Source organism: Podarcis cretensis (assembly GCF_951804945.1).
Source record: "Podarcis cretensis genome assembly, chromosome: 8".
NCBI classification, from domain to species: domain Eukaryota; kingdom Metazoa; phylum Chordata; class Lepidosauria; order Squamata; family Lacertidae; genus Podarcis; species Podarcis cretensis.
In genome coordinates, this window is record NC_137177.1 from 68,356,438 (window position 1) to 68,372,295 (window position 15,858).

The window sequence follows — 15,858 nt, forward strand, 5'->3', positions numbered from 1 at the left end:
TGGCCAAAGTACTCTGTATGCCACCTCAAGCTCCTTAGAGGATAGGTAAAGGTAAAGGGACCCCTGACCATTAGGTCCAGTCGTGGCCGACTCTGGGGTTGCAACGCTCATCTCACTTTATTGGTGTACAGCTTCCGGGTCATGTGGCCAGCATGACTAAGCTGCTTCTGGCGAACCAGAGCAGCGCACGAGGTTTACCTTCCTGCTGGAGCGGTACCTATTTATCTACTTGCACTTTGACGTGCTTTTGAACTGCTAGGTTGGCAGGAGCTGGGACCGAGCAACTGGAGCTCACCCCGTTGCGGGGATTCGAACCGCCAACCTTCTGATCGGCAAGTCCTAGGCTCTGTGGTTTAACCCACAGTGCCACCTGCGTCCCTTAGAGGATAGGTGTCGTATAAATGTAATAAGTAATAAAGGACAGGCGAGGAAGTTTGGAGGTTCTTCTGTCTATCTCCTTTCTCCCCTGGCAGACTCGTCAGACTTCAGTGCAAGCTGAGCTGAATCCCAATACTTCCAATATACATAGCTGTCAACGTTTCCCTTTTTTAAAAGGGAAATTCCCTTATTCCGAACAGGATTCCTTGTAAGAAAAGTTGACAGCTATGCCAATACAGTCATACCTCGGGTTGAATGTGCTTCAGGTTGAGCGCTTTCAGGTTGCATTCCACTGCAACCCAGAAGTAACGGAGCACGTTACTTCCGGGTTTCGCTGCTCGCGCATGCGCAGACGCTCAAAATGACATCACGCGCATGCGCAGAAGTGGCAAAACGTGCCATCGCGTCTTACGTTCCATTCAGGATGCGAACGGGCCTCTGGAACGGATCCCGTTCACATCCCAAGGTACCACTGTATAGCACATGTGAAAGGTCACAGCTTCAGAATCCTGCACTTGAGCCTGGATAGCTCAGCTGGTTGGAGCATGCTGCTGATAACACCAAGGTTGCAGGTTCAATCCCTGTATGGGACAGCTGCATATTCCTGCATGGCAGGGGGTTGAACTGGATGATCTTTGGGGTCCTTTCCAGCTCTAAAATTCTGTGATTCTATGATCTCTGGTGGTATATTTCTGGGGAGGCAAGATGGAAGAGAGGCCTCACCAGTCAACATAGGCTGGTGGCCTTCCCAGAGTTGTTGGGCTGCCTCTTCCATCCTACCTTGTCACTGGTTGAGCTGGGCAAGGGATGTGATGAGTCTAGCCACACCTGGAGGACCACAGGATGCCAGTAAGTCAGATGTCCCAGCCTCTATAATGTCCATACCACCACCACTCCCTCACCTTTAGAAAGACAAACCCAAAAAGCTTTCTATTGCAAAGAAAAGCTGGCCCCTCACCCAGGACCCCTCCAGCCAGTTCCATCTGAAACACACCACATTTATTTCTTTAAAAGACGCCAAAGAATTTATTTGGCCAATTCCCTGCATTGTTCGTGTGAGAGAACAGATAAAAACCTCACGGCAAAATGTGGAACGCAAAGACTCTGAGAAGGCACACACTATAAATAAGTCAATTTGCAAATACCAGCTTTTAGAGAAATTATAAGCTCCTCTAGAAGACACTCTGTCAGTCTTTGTCACTGAGTGTTAAAGAAAACCTCTGGATTTCTGTGTCTCCAATGATGACACAATGAATTATGTTGCGTGCATGTGTGGTGTTTTATTTTTGTCAAGCGCACTCTGCCTTCTGAGCTGCGATACATAATGTGCCAAAAATAAGGATTGTTTGTTCCGTGCTATTTGATACTGGGTCATGGCTGTGCCCTCCTTTTCAGGGATGAAATTTAAAAGACAATAACAAAGAATTTCGCAGCAATTCTATCTGTGGAATGTGAAAACGTAAATTCTGGGTGTGAGGTCAGAATTCAGGTATCAAGTGCTTTAGACATCTCTCAGCATCTCCTGATTGTTTTTGCTTTAGGCAAGAATTAAATACAACATCTTTTAAAAGGCATTGACTATCAATTGTACCGGTTGCCAGTGACAATGAGTCCCATAGGTTATTTGCTCTTTGTGAAGAGCCGTACTCCCCAGAGGCTGGTCCATTAGGACAAATCCTTTCGTCTGGATTTTCCCAAGACTACCTACTTACAACCAGTTCAGAGGGCAGTCCTGGCTGTCAGCTTCTTCTTCCTCCTTAGTCTCAGTGTAGCCCTTGCAGAAATCAGCAGGGAGGAGGAGAATGGGGGCAAAACAAGAATTCCATTGGCTCCACCTGTCACTGGCTCTGGCGCCACCTACTGTTCGTCTCCCTGCCTTCCACCCTACTATTCTCAAAAGCTGCTGGAACCACATGCTCATGGGTAGGCAAACTAAGGCCCCGGGGGCTGGATCCGGCCCAATCGTCTTCTAAATCCGGCCCACAGACAGTCCGGGAATTAGCGTGTTTTTACATGAGTAGAATGTGTGCTTTCATTTAAAATGCATCTCTGGGTTATTTGTGGGGCATAGGAATTCGTTCATATATTTTTCTCCAAAATATAGTCTGGCCCCCCACAAGGTCTGAGGGACAGTGGACCGGCCCTCTGCTGAAAAAGTTTGCTGACCTCTGAGACTTGTTCCTATTTGCCACAGACTTCTTCCCATTCATTTCAAGGACTGGCATGGCATTCCCCAGACATGCATTCTGGAAATGCAGAAATGCAATTTTGCAGAAATGACCAGGAAAATAAAGGCACGCATCTATTGTAACACTCCAATTTTCCTAAAGAGGTTCATGATATGGGTACCTAGGAACTTGCCTTGTACCACGTCAGACCATCTAATTCTAATTTATTCTCTGAAAGGATGGCAAGTCAAGTGATGCCCCCAGAAAGCTCTTCCTAATGCTTAGTCAGAATCCCATTGCTTGGAATTTGAAACTGTCCATTTGGGACCTGCTTTCCAGACCCAACAGAATGCCAAGCTGCTCCTTCGTCTATGTGGCAGTCCCCCAAATATTCAAAGACAGGCATCCTACCTGTCTCAACCTCTTCTCCAGGCTAAACATAAAGTTGGAGCAAATGAAATCGTGACTGATTTCTCCCTCTGTGCAGACTGGCCCACACACTCACATAGCGCATCTCCTTTCCAATGCAAAACACTTGGGCTAGACCCTCAGTTGGCTGCCTCTAGTCCTCTCCCCACACTTCAGCAGTTGCATAAATGGAAGCGATCATTCTCTTCAGATCTTTTGTCATGCAAACTGCTTTGCAAAAAAACAAACAAACTGTTACCAAACTGAGATGGTTTCCTGTGCTGCTCTGCCTGGCTCAGGCAAAGATGTTTTCCCCCCTCTCCCCTGGGGGCCATACTAAGGGTGGACCTGTGGGGTACAGACTCCCAAGCATTATTGAAGGTTTGTGGGTGGGTACTGAACTCAGAAAGGGGACGCAGGTGGCACTGTGGGTTAAACCTAGGACTTGCTGATCGGAAGGTCGGTGGTTCAAATCCCAGTGACGGGGTGAGCTCCCATTGCTTGGTCCCTGCTCCTGCCAACCTAGCAGTTCAAAAGAACGTCAAAGTGCAAGTAGATAAATAGGTACCGCTCCGGAAGGAAGGTAAACGGCGTTTCCGTGCACTGCTCTGGTTCGCCAGAAGTGGCTTAGTCATGCTTGCCACACGACCTGGAAGCTGTACACCGGCTCCCTCGGCCAATAAAGCGAGATGAGTGCCGCAACCCCAGAGTCGACCACAACTGGACCTAATGGTCAGGGGTCCCTTTACCTTTTACTGAACTCAGATCAGATGGAATTGAACAGTGATCTACATTACTAGGTAGCATGAAAATCTGAGGAGGGCCAGTCTTTCCATCAGGCAGCTGCCTCAGGCGGCAAATTCTGAGGGGCAGAAATCGGCTAGAAATGTGTGCCATGCGGTCTGCTGCCTGGCTGCCTTAGGATGTGGTAGAGGACTCTGTTCACCAGCACTGAAGTAAGACTCAACTACCAGTCTAGTCAGATTTTGTGCACAGAATGGGGAATGCCCTTGTCCTTCGCCTCAGGCAGCAAAATGGCTTGGGCAGCTCCTGAGCTGAAGCAGTAAATAGATTCAAATTACTTTATCTAGAGATAATTTGAGTTGTGGGGGGTAATGGATGGGGTTAATTGAATGGGAATTAAATTGATTTGGAGCAAGATCTGTTGGGGGAATTAATTTAGGGTAAATGAACTGATGAGAGCCTGATTTGGGATGGGATGCAAATGAAGTATTTATCTGAGGTTATTTATCTTAGGAAAATGGAGTGACCAGCCCTCTGTGACATTTAAATCCTAAACTTGCCTCTATGCATATATTTTAGCATATGCAGATCTGTGGCTCTGGACCTATATGCCGAATCTATGCATCTTTAGCAATCCCCACGTCCACATCTATCTCATGGTCTGACTAATCAGGAACAGAATAAATTGCCTTGACCAGACAATTTAGTCCATCTACCTCAGTATTAGGGACACAGGTGGCGCTGTGGGTTAAACCACAGAACCTAGGGCTTGCCGATCAGAAGGTTGGCTGTTCAAATCCCCACGGCGGGGTGAGCTCCCGTTGCTCGGTCCCTGCTCCTGCCATCCTAGCAGTTCAAAAGCACATCAAAGTGCAAGTAGATAAATAGGTACCGCTCTGGAGGGAAGGTAAACGGTGTTTCCGTGCGCTGCTCTGCTTCTCCAGAAGCAGCTTAGTCATGCTGGCCACATGACCCGGAAGCTGTCTGTGGACAAAATGCTGGCTCCCTCGGCCTATAGAGCGAGATGAGTGCCGCAACCCCAGAGTCATCCGCGACTGGACCTAATGGTCAGGGGTCCCTTTACCTTTACCGCAATATTGTCTTTACACCAAATGCCAACAGTTCTCTGGGATACCAGACACAGGTGTCTCTCTGCTCTACCTGGAGATGTCAGGACTTGAACCTGGGAACTTCTGCATGCAAAGCAAAAACTCTACCCCTGAGGTATATGGCCCCTAATGAATTAACACATGCACACACATTCTCTTTCTCTCTCTTTCTCTCAAACACACGCACATCATCACAAGCCATCCATCCATGGCCCTTGAGTGTGGCATACTAGACACCTGTTTGCAGCTTCCTCTGATGGGCTGGCTTGTTGATGGTCTGTTCCTTTCTTGACCTCCTGTGACAAGACAGGAACAAAGTTATTTGCTCTTTGTCTTCAGCTTCCTGTTGTAGTCTTTTTGCCCACATGAAGAACATCATTTCCCTGCTGGATCAGATGAAGTGTCTATCCAGCCCTGCTTCCAGTCTCCAAAATGCCCTGCTCCTGAACATAGAAGAAGATGAAGAAGAAGAAAAAGAGGAGGAGGAAGAAGAAGAAGAAGAGTTTGGATTTGATATCCCGCCTTTCACTCCCCTTCAGGAGTCTCAAAGCGGCTAACAATCTCCTTTCCCTTCCTCCCCCACAACAAACACTCTGTGAGGTGAGTGAGGCTGAGAGACTTCAAAGAAGTGTGACTAGCCCAAGGTCACCCAACAGCTGCATGTGGAGGAGCAGGGAATCAAACCCAGTTCACCAGATTACGAGTCCACTGCTCTTAACCACTACACCATGCTGGCTCCCTAGAAGCTCAGATCAGATTGACTTTGTGACTTTCCCCTTTTCTGTTGAGATGCTTGTGGGAAGCTGTGATTCGGTACAGAGGCAGCTGATCCATTAGGGCGAATGAGGCCCTACCCCACCAGTCTCAGCCAGTCCCCACCATGTTGCCCTTTTACTTACAAGGAGATTGAGGAATGCAGCACTGCTTATCAGCTCCCTCCTCCTTGGTCTCGGTATTGCCCCTTGTCATTGCCTCTGGCGCCACCTGCTGTTGGCCTCCTCATGTTCCTGTTAATCCCAGGCCACATTGACACCATAGATTTGAAGTGGCACTTTAAGCTGTCGTGGCTTCTGGCAAAGAGTTCTGGGAGCTGTCATTTGATAAGAGTGCTGAGAGTTGTTAGGAGGAACCTATTCCCCTTCATGGAGCCAGAATTTCCAGAGTTCCCTGTGAAGAGGGATTGACTGTTAAAACCATCCTAAGAACTGTAGCTTAACCCCCACAGCCCAATTCCATTCCTTTATTGTCCTTCTGGCTTGCTCAGCCCTGTGGTTTTTTTAATTATCTATGTTGTTCTAAATCGCTTTAATGTCGTTTTTAGGGCTGTAACCCATCCTGGGACTTGAGGGTGAAAGGCACATCATGAAATATAATAATTTATTTATATACAACTTACAGTGGTACCTCGGGTTACAGACTCCGCTAACCCAGAAATAGTACCTCAGGTTAAGAACTTTGCTTCAGAATGAGAACAGAAATCATGCAGCGGCGCAGCAGCAGGAGGAGGCCCCATTAGCTAAAGTGGTGCTTCAGGTTAAGAACAGTTTCATGTTAAGAACGGACCTCCGGAACGAATTAAGTTCTTAACCTGAGGTACCACTGTACTTGCCAAAATGGCGCCTAAGTGTTTTGCTGCTTCTGAATTCTGGTTTAATTCTTAACAAGTCGATTCTGTGCTGTGCTGTGTGTCAGATTCACACGGAACATTTTGTCCCCCACCCCCTCGGAGCCAGCCTTTTGCACCCCAGACGTTTAACTTGGTATTTTCCACTGCAGCGCTCCCGGGGAGTGATCAAAAGCTGTTCTGGTACAAGAAGAAACCCGGTGAATTTGGCTGGAGTCCTCACTGCAGCCCGCTCTGATCTTTAACTCACTCGGGAGGCATACAACTGCGACGACGTTAGTATTCTGTGCCACAGCCAGACACTGCTGATAGCAATCTGCCTGTCAGGCTAAGCTGTTTGGGGTGAAAGCGATGCAGTACAGAGAGAAATAGCCTTGATCCTCTTTACTCCCAACTGCTAGATAGATCTAACATCCTTGTTCAAGTTTCTCCCTTGCTATTATTTGGGGGGAGATTGTTGCGGGGGGAGTGCCTGCCCAGGAACATTTATTTAGGTGTTTTTGTGTCCTGCCTTTCAGGCCTAAAAAGGCCTGAAAGGCTCCTAACATCACCAAAAAAAGGAGATAATTTAATGATGACTGCTTTATGGACGAATGGAAGCCTCTTTTGGACTATTTAAAGAAATACTTTAATATGATGAATTCGCGAGCAGGATTCAAACTATGGGCAGCAGAAGGAATTAGAGATTGTATTGTTGTTACGGTATAAGAGAGAGAAGACAGGGTGTGGCAAGGGGGAGAAATAAAAAAACACCATGGAAGATGGGATGGGAAGTCAACAGAACAGAAGAAAAAGCTAGTATGTATTGGAATGCTTATGTGAAATTTATGGGAATTTAATAAAATATATCTGAAAAAAATAGGGAACTGTTTTCACACACACCCCCAGGGCCACCTTCCCTTCTGGCCAACCTCCCAGGAGCCACATGCTAGTGGTAGGCGGGGCCAGAGGCAAAAGTGGGTGGGGTGATGTATGTAAATTTTACCTTTGCACACTAGGTGTGAACCGTTCTGAGACCTCTGGGTATGGGGCGGTATATAAATTCAATTATTATTATTATTATTAGTAGTAGTAGTAGTAGTAGTAATAACAATAGGCCCATTTCTACACAAGCACTTTCCCTGGTATGCTGAGAGTTCTTGCAGTTCTGCTTAAATGATAACCGTTCTTTTAAAAATATGCACCAAGGCAAATAAATTAGCACCTGCGAATTTTATGAAAACTCACTAGCGCCCTCTTTTTCTTTGTGTCAGATGTGTAGCTGGCCACTTTAGTAAAAAAAAGGGGGGAGTAAAGATGCGTTGTAGCAATTTGTTGCAGATCTACCTGTCTTTCCCTATGAAGGGGAGCATCTTCAGTCCTGTGTCGCTTGTTAAAGTTGGATGAACTTCTGGTCCCTTCAGGCTCTCTGGGCTCCACATTGTGGTGGAATTAATTGCTCTGAGCTAGATTCTTCAAGAAATTCCAGGCAGCTGTTTGTGCCTTGGCATCTATGAACACACACAAACACACACACACACAAACAAACACACACATGCCCTTGGGCCAGAGAAGTCATAAGGAAAAATCGATGCAAGCAGCAAAGAGGTACAAATGACATCAGCAGAACTCTGAGCAAGCTCCATCTGGGACCCAGCAAGCCAGAAAAAGGGAGAGGCAATGTGCTGATTTTCCAATATTTACCTGCCTTCAGCACTTTGGTTAAGGAAGAATCATGAGTGTAAAAATCGAGAAGCAAGTGTCCCTTCCCTGCCTCCATCTTCCTAAAGATATCACTGAAGGGTGAAACAGCAGGCAAAGGACCACTGACAAGAATGTTACCGCGTACCTAAAAGCCTTAGAATCCTATAAGTGTGCAGTTGGAGGGCAGCCCTAAGGGCCATCTAGTCTGACCCCCTGCAATGCAGGGGTTACAGCTAAAGAATCCCTGGCAGGTGGCCAACCAAGATCTGTTGAGAAGCCTCCAATGAAGCAAAGTCCACCATCTTCTGAGGCAGTGCATTCCACTTCCGAACAGCTCTTACCATCAGAAGGATCTTCCTAATGTTTAATTGGAATCTCTTTTCTTGCCATTTGAATTCATTTTTTTAGGTCCAACCCTCTGGAACAGCAGGAAACAAGCTTGCTCTGTCTTCTATGGGACAGCCCTTTATATATTTGAAGAGGGCGATCGTCTCTCCTCTCAGACTTCTCTTTTCCAGGCTAAACATACCCAGCTCCTTCAACCGTTCCTCATCAGGCTTGGTTTCCAGACCCTTGATCATCTTGGTCACCCACATCTGCACATCTGCACAGCTTATCCATATCCTTCTTGAACTGTGGTGCTCATAAATGGACACCATACTCCTGGTGGAGTCTGATCGAGGCAGAATAGAGCAGGACTAGCAGGTCAAGCATCCTTTATTATCCGCCAGTTCCCTGAAAGAGCCAGACTTCCCCTACTTTGATGAGACACAGAGAGATTGTGCTCATTCACCTGCCAAAAGGCACACACACACAAAAGGCTGGTGTGTCTGTGTGTCCTGTCAATTCAATCTCTCTAATGCATGTTCATCTTTAGGATGATTAGAACTGTCAAACCTGCAGACCCGCTCTCAGGAGGGGATTGGATTTTTAACAGGATGGATGCCAGTCTCCAGCTGCCCTTTCCCCAGCCACCTCCCACAGAGGTGTCCCAGTCAGGGAAGCGTCCAAAAATCAGTGAGTAGAGCACCTGCTTTTCATGCAGAAGGTCCCAGACTGGGATGTTCAGGTAGGGCTGGGGAAATTGCTGCAGAGCATCACTAGTCAAGGATCGGGAACAATTTTCAGGCCAGGGGCGAATTCAGTTCTAGGCAACCTTTGAGGGGAAGGGCACATGCCATTGGTGGGCAGGGGTCAGAGGAAACAGTGAGTGGCACGGTGGATGCAAATGTGTACACACACATGCCTCTCTTATTTCCCATCCGAATGATGAAGAGACATTACCAGTGTAAAAAGAAAAGAACCCTGCTCCTTTTCCCTTATGGGGTATTCCAGAGCCTGTATAGAGCCCTTAAGTGGGTTCCCTATCGGTAGGAGAAAATAACAGAGGCCAACCAGAGCATATTGAGAAGCAAAGCAGCTAGTAAGCCTGATCTTCATTAAAGGAAATAAACTGTTGCAGCAGGGTCCCTACATACCACACGCAGGAGGGAGGAGAACCCTGAACAATTGTGTGCAAGCTCTTATATAGACCTTTGAAATTGCCCACCCTATAGTCTAAGACACCCCCCCCCAAAAAAAAAATCATACTCACATCACAGAAGGAGGCAGTCTACAGCAGAAATCCTGTTTGCCAGGATACTTGATAATGGTCACTGACTGCATTACCTGGGCAATATATACACATATATTCAAGGCTTTCCCCATTTGCCTCCCTTACTGGAGAGGAATATTTGAGGTCATTGGGAGAGTCAAAATGGCTTCAGGATTGCTCTCCTGTACTATTTCAGACACATGAAATATATTCATATATTTAGATATGTGTGCATTTATGAAGAGTTATCCTATATTTGAGACCTTAAAATTCTTATAACAGGGCGGATAGCCATCTGTCAGGGATTCTTTAGCCTTGCAGGGAGTTGTAGTAGACAGCCCTTGGGGGTCCCTTGCAACTCTACACTTCTATTGTTCTATGACCAACGCGCTCAGGACCGTCTTTTCCCAGGGGTGCAAGGGGTGTGGGGCACCTGGGTGCCAAATTCTGGGGAGCGCCAGGCACCCGCCGCTGAAGCCACCTAAGCTCTTAACTATCTACCTGTTGTGAAATAATAAATAATTTTGATCAAGCTAGAAAAACAAAATACATATCTACCTAGGTATTACCGGAATGTATACCTACTGTTTCACTAAAGGATTTTCGACTTGTGTGCTCATTTACCAAAGACATGCCGCGCCAGTGGCGGCGCTTGTCAGACTCAACAACAGTGCTTGTCATTCACAACGTTATGTATTGTATTGAGCTGCTATGTGGCAGCGGGGTCAGCAGCACCTTTGACATGACTGATGTTTCTCCTAAGCAGGTGCCTAAACAATACTTATCAGTTTAAGTGTGGTGGTGTTGTATACTTAAGTATAAGTGCATTGTAAATAAATGAGCAAATAAAAAGGTTTGTTTCTTTTTCTGCCCTTCTTTCAAGCATAATAAGTGCATTGTAAATAAATGAGCAAATAAAAAGGTTTGTTTCTTTTTCTGCCCTTCTTTCAAGCATAATAAAAGTTAATTTGGGAGCGCTGGGTGAATCTTTGTACCCCAGTGGCGCATATGCTAAAGACAGCGCTGAACGCGCTTATTCAATGTAAGGCAGTTTCCCACCCCAGCCATTCTTATTTCCCACAATGCCCTCATACGGCATTACTCTGTAGCATTGTGGGAAGTGAAAATGGTGGCAGGTACCCAGGCAGCTATCAAAAAAATGAAGATCATGGCCACTGGTCCCATCACCTCCTGGCAAATAGAAGGGGAAGAAATGGAGGCAGTGAGAGATTTTACTTTCTTGGGCTCTATTATCACTGCAGATGGTGACAGCAGCCATGAAATTAAAAGACGCCTGCTTCTTGGAAGAAAAGCAATGACAAACCTAGACAGCATCTTAAAAAGTAGAGACATCACCTTGCCAACAAAGGTCCGTATAGTAAAAGCTATGGTTTTCCCAGTAGTGATGTATGGAAGTGAGAGCTGGACCATAAAGAAGGTTGATCGCCAAAGAATTGATGCTTTTGAATTATGGTGCTGGAGGAGACTCTTGAGAGTCCCATGGACTGCAAGAAGATCAAACCTCTCCATTCTTAAGGAAATCAGCCCTGAGTGCTCACTGGATGGACAGATCCTGAAGCTGAGGCTCCAATACTTTGGCCACCTCATGAGAAGAGAAGACTCCCTGGAAAAGACCCCGATGTTGGGCACAAGGAGAAGGGGACGACAGAGGATGAAATGGCTGGATAGTGTTCTCGAAGCTACCAGCATGAGTTTGACCAAACTGCAGGAAGCATTGGAAGACAGCAGTGCCTGGCGTGCTCTGGTCCATGGGGTCACGAAGAGTCGGACACGTCTGAACAACTAAACAACAACAACAACAACACCCAGGCAGCTGCCTACAGGCACCGAGTGCTGGCGCTGCCTTTGCCCAGCCAGGGCTTCCATGCCTTTCCTTGTGACTGCCTGACTCCTTTAGGACTTTGGACTCATTTGCACACTGACTTGCAGCCTTAAATCAACTCTCTCTCCCACCTCCAGCTCTGAGAGCCAAGGCTGGCAGATAGCAATCCATAACTCACATCCCCATAACTCTCCATCACTTTCATTGCCCTCCATGGCAACCATTCTAGCCGAACAGCAACATCCGTCTTCAAAAGCAGAGAGCAGAAACTGGGGGAGCGGAGGAAGAGGAGGAGGAGGAATGTTCCTGCACACACACCCTGACCTTCCCCCCACCCCCAATTCCGAACCCACAAGCCCAAGACAAGTATGTTTCTCAGTTCCTGTCAAATAACAGCAAGACTACCTGGCGCAGCAAAAACCACATTTCAGAAGTCACTCAGCTGTACCGCAGGCACTGCGGAGGTTGGAAGAGTCCCCAGGTGTCCTTTTTTCCCCAGGCACAGCGTGGTTTTTCTGGTCCCTGTTCCTGGTATATATCACCTTCCTGATTTTCTCCCCGTTTTGCACTTGGAGGCAAGCAGGAGGGCTGAAGTCTGACTCGGGAGAGGGAGGCAGTGGTTTGTGGAGACCTGTGCCAGCCAGGAGGCAAGAATCAGAGGCAGGCGAAGCTTCAGAGCTGGGGGAAGAGGAGGAAGAGGCAGGCCAGGCCAGTGAAGGGCTGTGTGCTTCCCCACCACTGTCTCCCAGAACCAGGAGGGGACTGAAAAGGGAGGAGCAGAGGAAGTTTCCATGCAGGCCCAGTCTCTGGATACGTGCATGCCTATCATCTCTAGCTTCGTGACACATTGTGGGGGGTTGGACTGGATGACCCTCGGGGTCCCTTCCCATTCTGTATGATTCTACGACACCCTCCGCTCTCCAGTCACTACTTCCCGCAGTCTCACTTGTTTGCTGAACTCCACTGCGGCCCATAAACCCAGCTTGCCTATCTTTGTCTCCTGGCTATAAAGCTCCGAGCTAGGCGATAAATTTGTCTTTTGCAACGGCTGTGCTGATTTTATTGCTTGCTCGGGAGGCTTCATCATTTCTGCACCATTCCCTGGGGGGTTGGGGAGGACGAGTGCCCCTCTCACAGGACGCCCTTGCACGTAAAAGCAAAAGAGCCTGCGTTCAGAACACCGCCACCGAAGGCAGCTCCCGTGTCTGCTGGCAGAGAGCTGCTGCCTTCAGGTCCTACTGGTGAGCTTCTCAAAGGCATAACTGTTGACCCCTGTAGGGAACCAGAACGCTGGGTGAGATAAGCCTTTGGCCTGATCCTGCAGCCAGGCTCATGTGATGCTCTTCTGCTCCCTTATTAGTGTCAGAGTCAGGTGAATTGGCCACTGAAGTTGGCAGCCTTTCTGATTTCCCCCTGAAGGAACTAAAGGCTGGCTGATGAAAATGATGGCCTTTTAGTTCAGGTTATTTGGCTGCTGCACTCAGAATAGGAGGGATTGGGGGGGGGGGCAGGCTATGGTAAAACCCCTGGAGGGCATCTGGAAGAAGGAGGGGGAGCACCTAGATTCGGAGTGACAGTTGTTCAAAAAGTCTTTTCAGAACCTGGCATAAAAGGCACAGGACGACTTCTTTTTTTAATGTACCTCCATGACAATCTGAATTTGAAAGGACGATTTATTGGTGCAGCAATTTCTCTATGCGCTCGGGTTAATCTCTGCGCTGCGTAATGTTCTGCCTGTCCTCGGTGCTTGGGAAATTAAAGTCCATGTGCCTTTTTAAAGGAACACAAGATGCTCAGAGTGAGGTGGGGGAGGAATTTGCACAATTATGGAGTCTGGAGTACAAATTCCAGTCATGTGTAGCCCCCCCCCCCTAATATTTATACTTCAAGTTTCTCCACCGCTATCTCTAATTAGGCTTGCAAGCTTAATTATTTCCTGTAATGTGGCAAACTGTGAACAGAGCACTGGGATACATGCCCGGTTCTCTTTGAACGAAGAAAACTCATTGCCGACATGATCTTGCAGTTTTCCCAGGCTACCGTAAAATCACAACAGTTCCCATTTTACAGACTGGGGAAATGAGGCTGTGGATGAGCCCCTTGTATACATAGGTAAAGGTAAAAGGACCCCTGACCATTAGGTCCATTCATGACCGACTCTGGGGTTGCGGCGCTCATCTGGCTTTATTGGCCAAGGGAGCCGGCGTACAGCTTCCGGGTCATGTGGCCAGCATGACTAAGCCGCTTCTGGCGAACCAAAGCAGTGCACGGAAATGCCGTTTACCTTCCCGCCAGAGTGGTACCTATTTATCTACTTGCACTTACATGCTTTCGAACTGCTAGGTTGGCAGGAGCAGGGACCGAGCAGTGGGAGCTCACCCTGTCGTGGGGATTCGAATTGCCAACCTTCTAATCAGCAAGTCCTAGGCTCTGTGGTTTAACCCACAACATACGTACCCTCCAAGTGTGTCCTGATTTTCCAGGGACAATCCTGAAATTTCAAAAACCAACCTGGCTTCTGATTTGATCCTGGAATATTCCTATTTCTCCCGCCAGTGTCACCACTGCCGAACTTAGGGAGGAGGTGCAGCCGGCACTTCTCTATGGAGGTTGCAGCTGTGAGGGAGCGTCCCATTGCCTCTCCATGACTTCTCTGTGGCCGCTGTGGCATCTTGCAGCAACTGCTGGAGAGCAGGCGAGGAGCAGGGGCAGAGTAAGGGGGTGTGGGGGGGGCAGTCCTCCCCAGGTGTCTTCACTGAGGGTGGTGACATTTGGCATGCTGCCCACCAACGATTCCCAAGCCTACCCCGAGCTATCGGGGGAAGGGGCAGAGCTGTGCCACCTTGCCAGTGGCCTTCCCTCCTTCCCCCTTTGTTTTGACAGCTCGGGGGAGGCTTGGGAGTCGCTGGTGGGTGGTGCGCCATTGCCCCTCACTCCCAGGCTGCTTCCTGGGGGAGAGCCTCCCCCGAGCTGTCAAAAGGAAGAGGCAAGGAAGGAAGGCTGCTGGCAAAGCAGCGCAGCTCTCCCCTGCCCAAGAAGCAGCCTGCCATGGGCGGCTCACCCCCCCCCCCGGATGCTTGCCCTGCCCCCATGGCCCCACCCCCAGGTGCACAGCATGGGAGCCGCTCCAGGTGCCGGAGCAGCTAGCTCCACCTCTGATGATGAGGAGAAGACGCTGCTACTACCGAGGAGCAGTCCTGCATCTCTGAGAGGCAGGCAGAGGGCAGGGCTATTCTGGGCAGAATGAAAGGTGGAACGTGGAGCAAAGAGTCTTGGTTGTTTTCTAATAAAATGCTTTGTGTGTCTACATCTAATCTTGCCCCTTGATAAGATTTATTTACAGTGGTACCTCGGGTTACAGACGCTTCAGAATTACAGACTCCGCCAACCCAGAAATAGTACCTCGGGTTAAGAACTTTGCTTCGGGGCGAGAACAGAAATCACGCAGCGGCGGTGCGACGGCAGCAGGAGGCCCCATTAGCTAAAGTGGTGCTTCAGATTAAGAACAGTTTCAGGTTAAGAACGGACCTCTGGAGAGCCAGCATGGTGTAGTGGTTAAGAGCGGTAGACTCGTAATCTGGTGAACCAGGTTTGCATCTCCGCTCCTCCACATGCAGCTGCTGGGTGACCTTGGTTAGTCACACTTCTCTGAAGCCTCTCAGCCCCACTCACCTCACAGAGTGTTTGTTGTGGGAGAGGAAGGGAAAGGAGAATGTTACCCGCTTTGAGACTCCTTCAGGTAGTGATAAAGTGGGATATCAAATGCAAACTCTTCTTCTAAAAATAACAAATAAAAATAAAAAAAGAACGGACCTCCGGAACGAATAAAGTTCTTAACCCAAGGTACCACTGTATTGGTGTGTGTTTTCCTTTTGTAAATTTACCAAAGAATAACATAAAAACCAGGATTAAGGGCTTTTCTCAGGACGTGGGAGGAGGGAATGTGTGCTGCATCCCCTTGGCAATGGCGACACTCGCTCTTCTATTGATAGGAAATGCTCTTTAGGGGTGATGACCAAAAAAATGAGGATCAGTTGGGTGGGAATGAGAAACGTCCCTGTTTTCATCTGAGGAATGCAAACAATTGGATGTTATTGTGATGGCCTGGGAATCCGATTCAGAGGCTGAACCGGAGGAATCCCAGCCTGCACAGGAGTCCCCGCCTCCAGGGCCGACTGAACTGGGGCAGGGCCTCGATTCTGAAGCGCCTGCACCTGTGCCGGATCCTCAGGAGCAGGAACCAGGTGAATCCACTCTGGCTCCAGAGGTGGTTGAGGACTCATTGCCTACAGGTGAGTCTCCCCCTG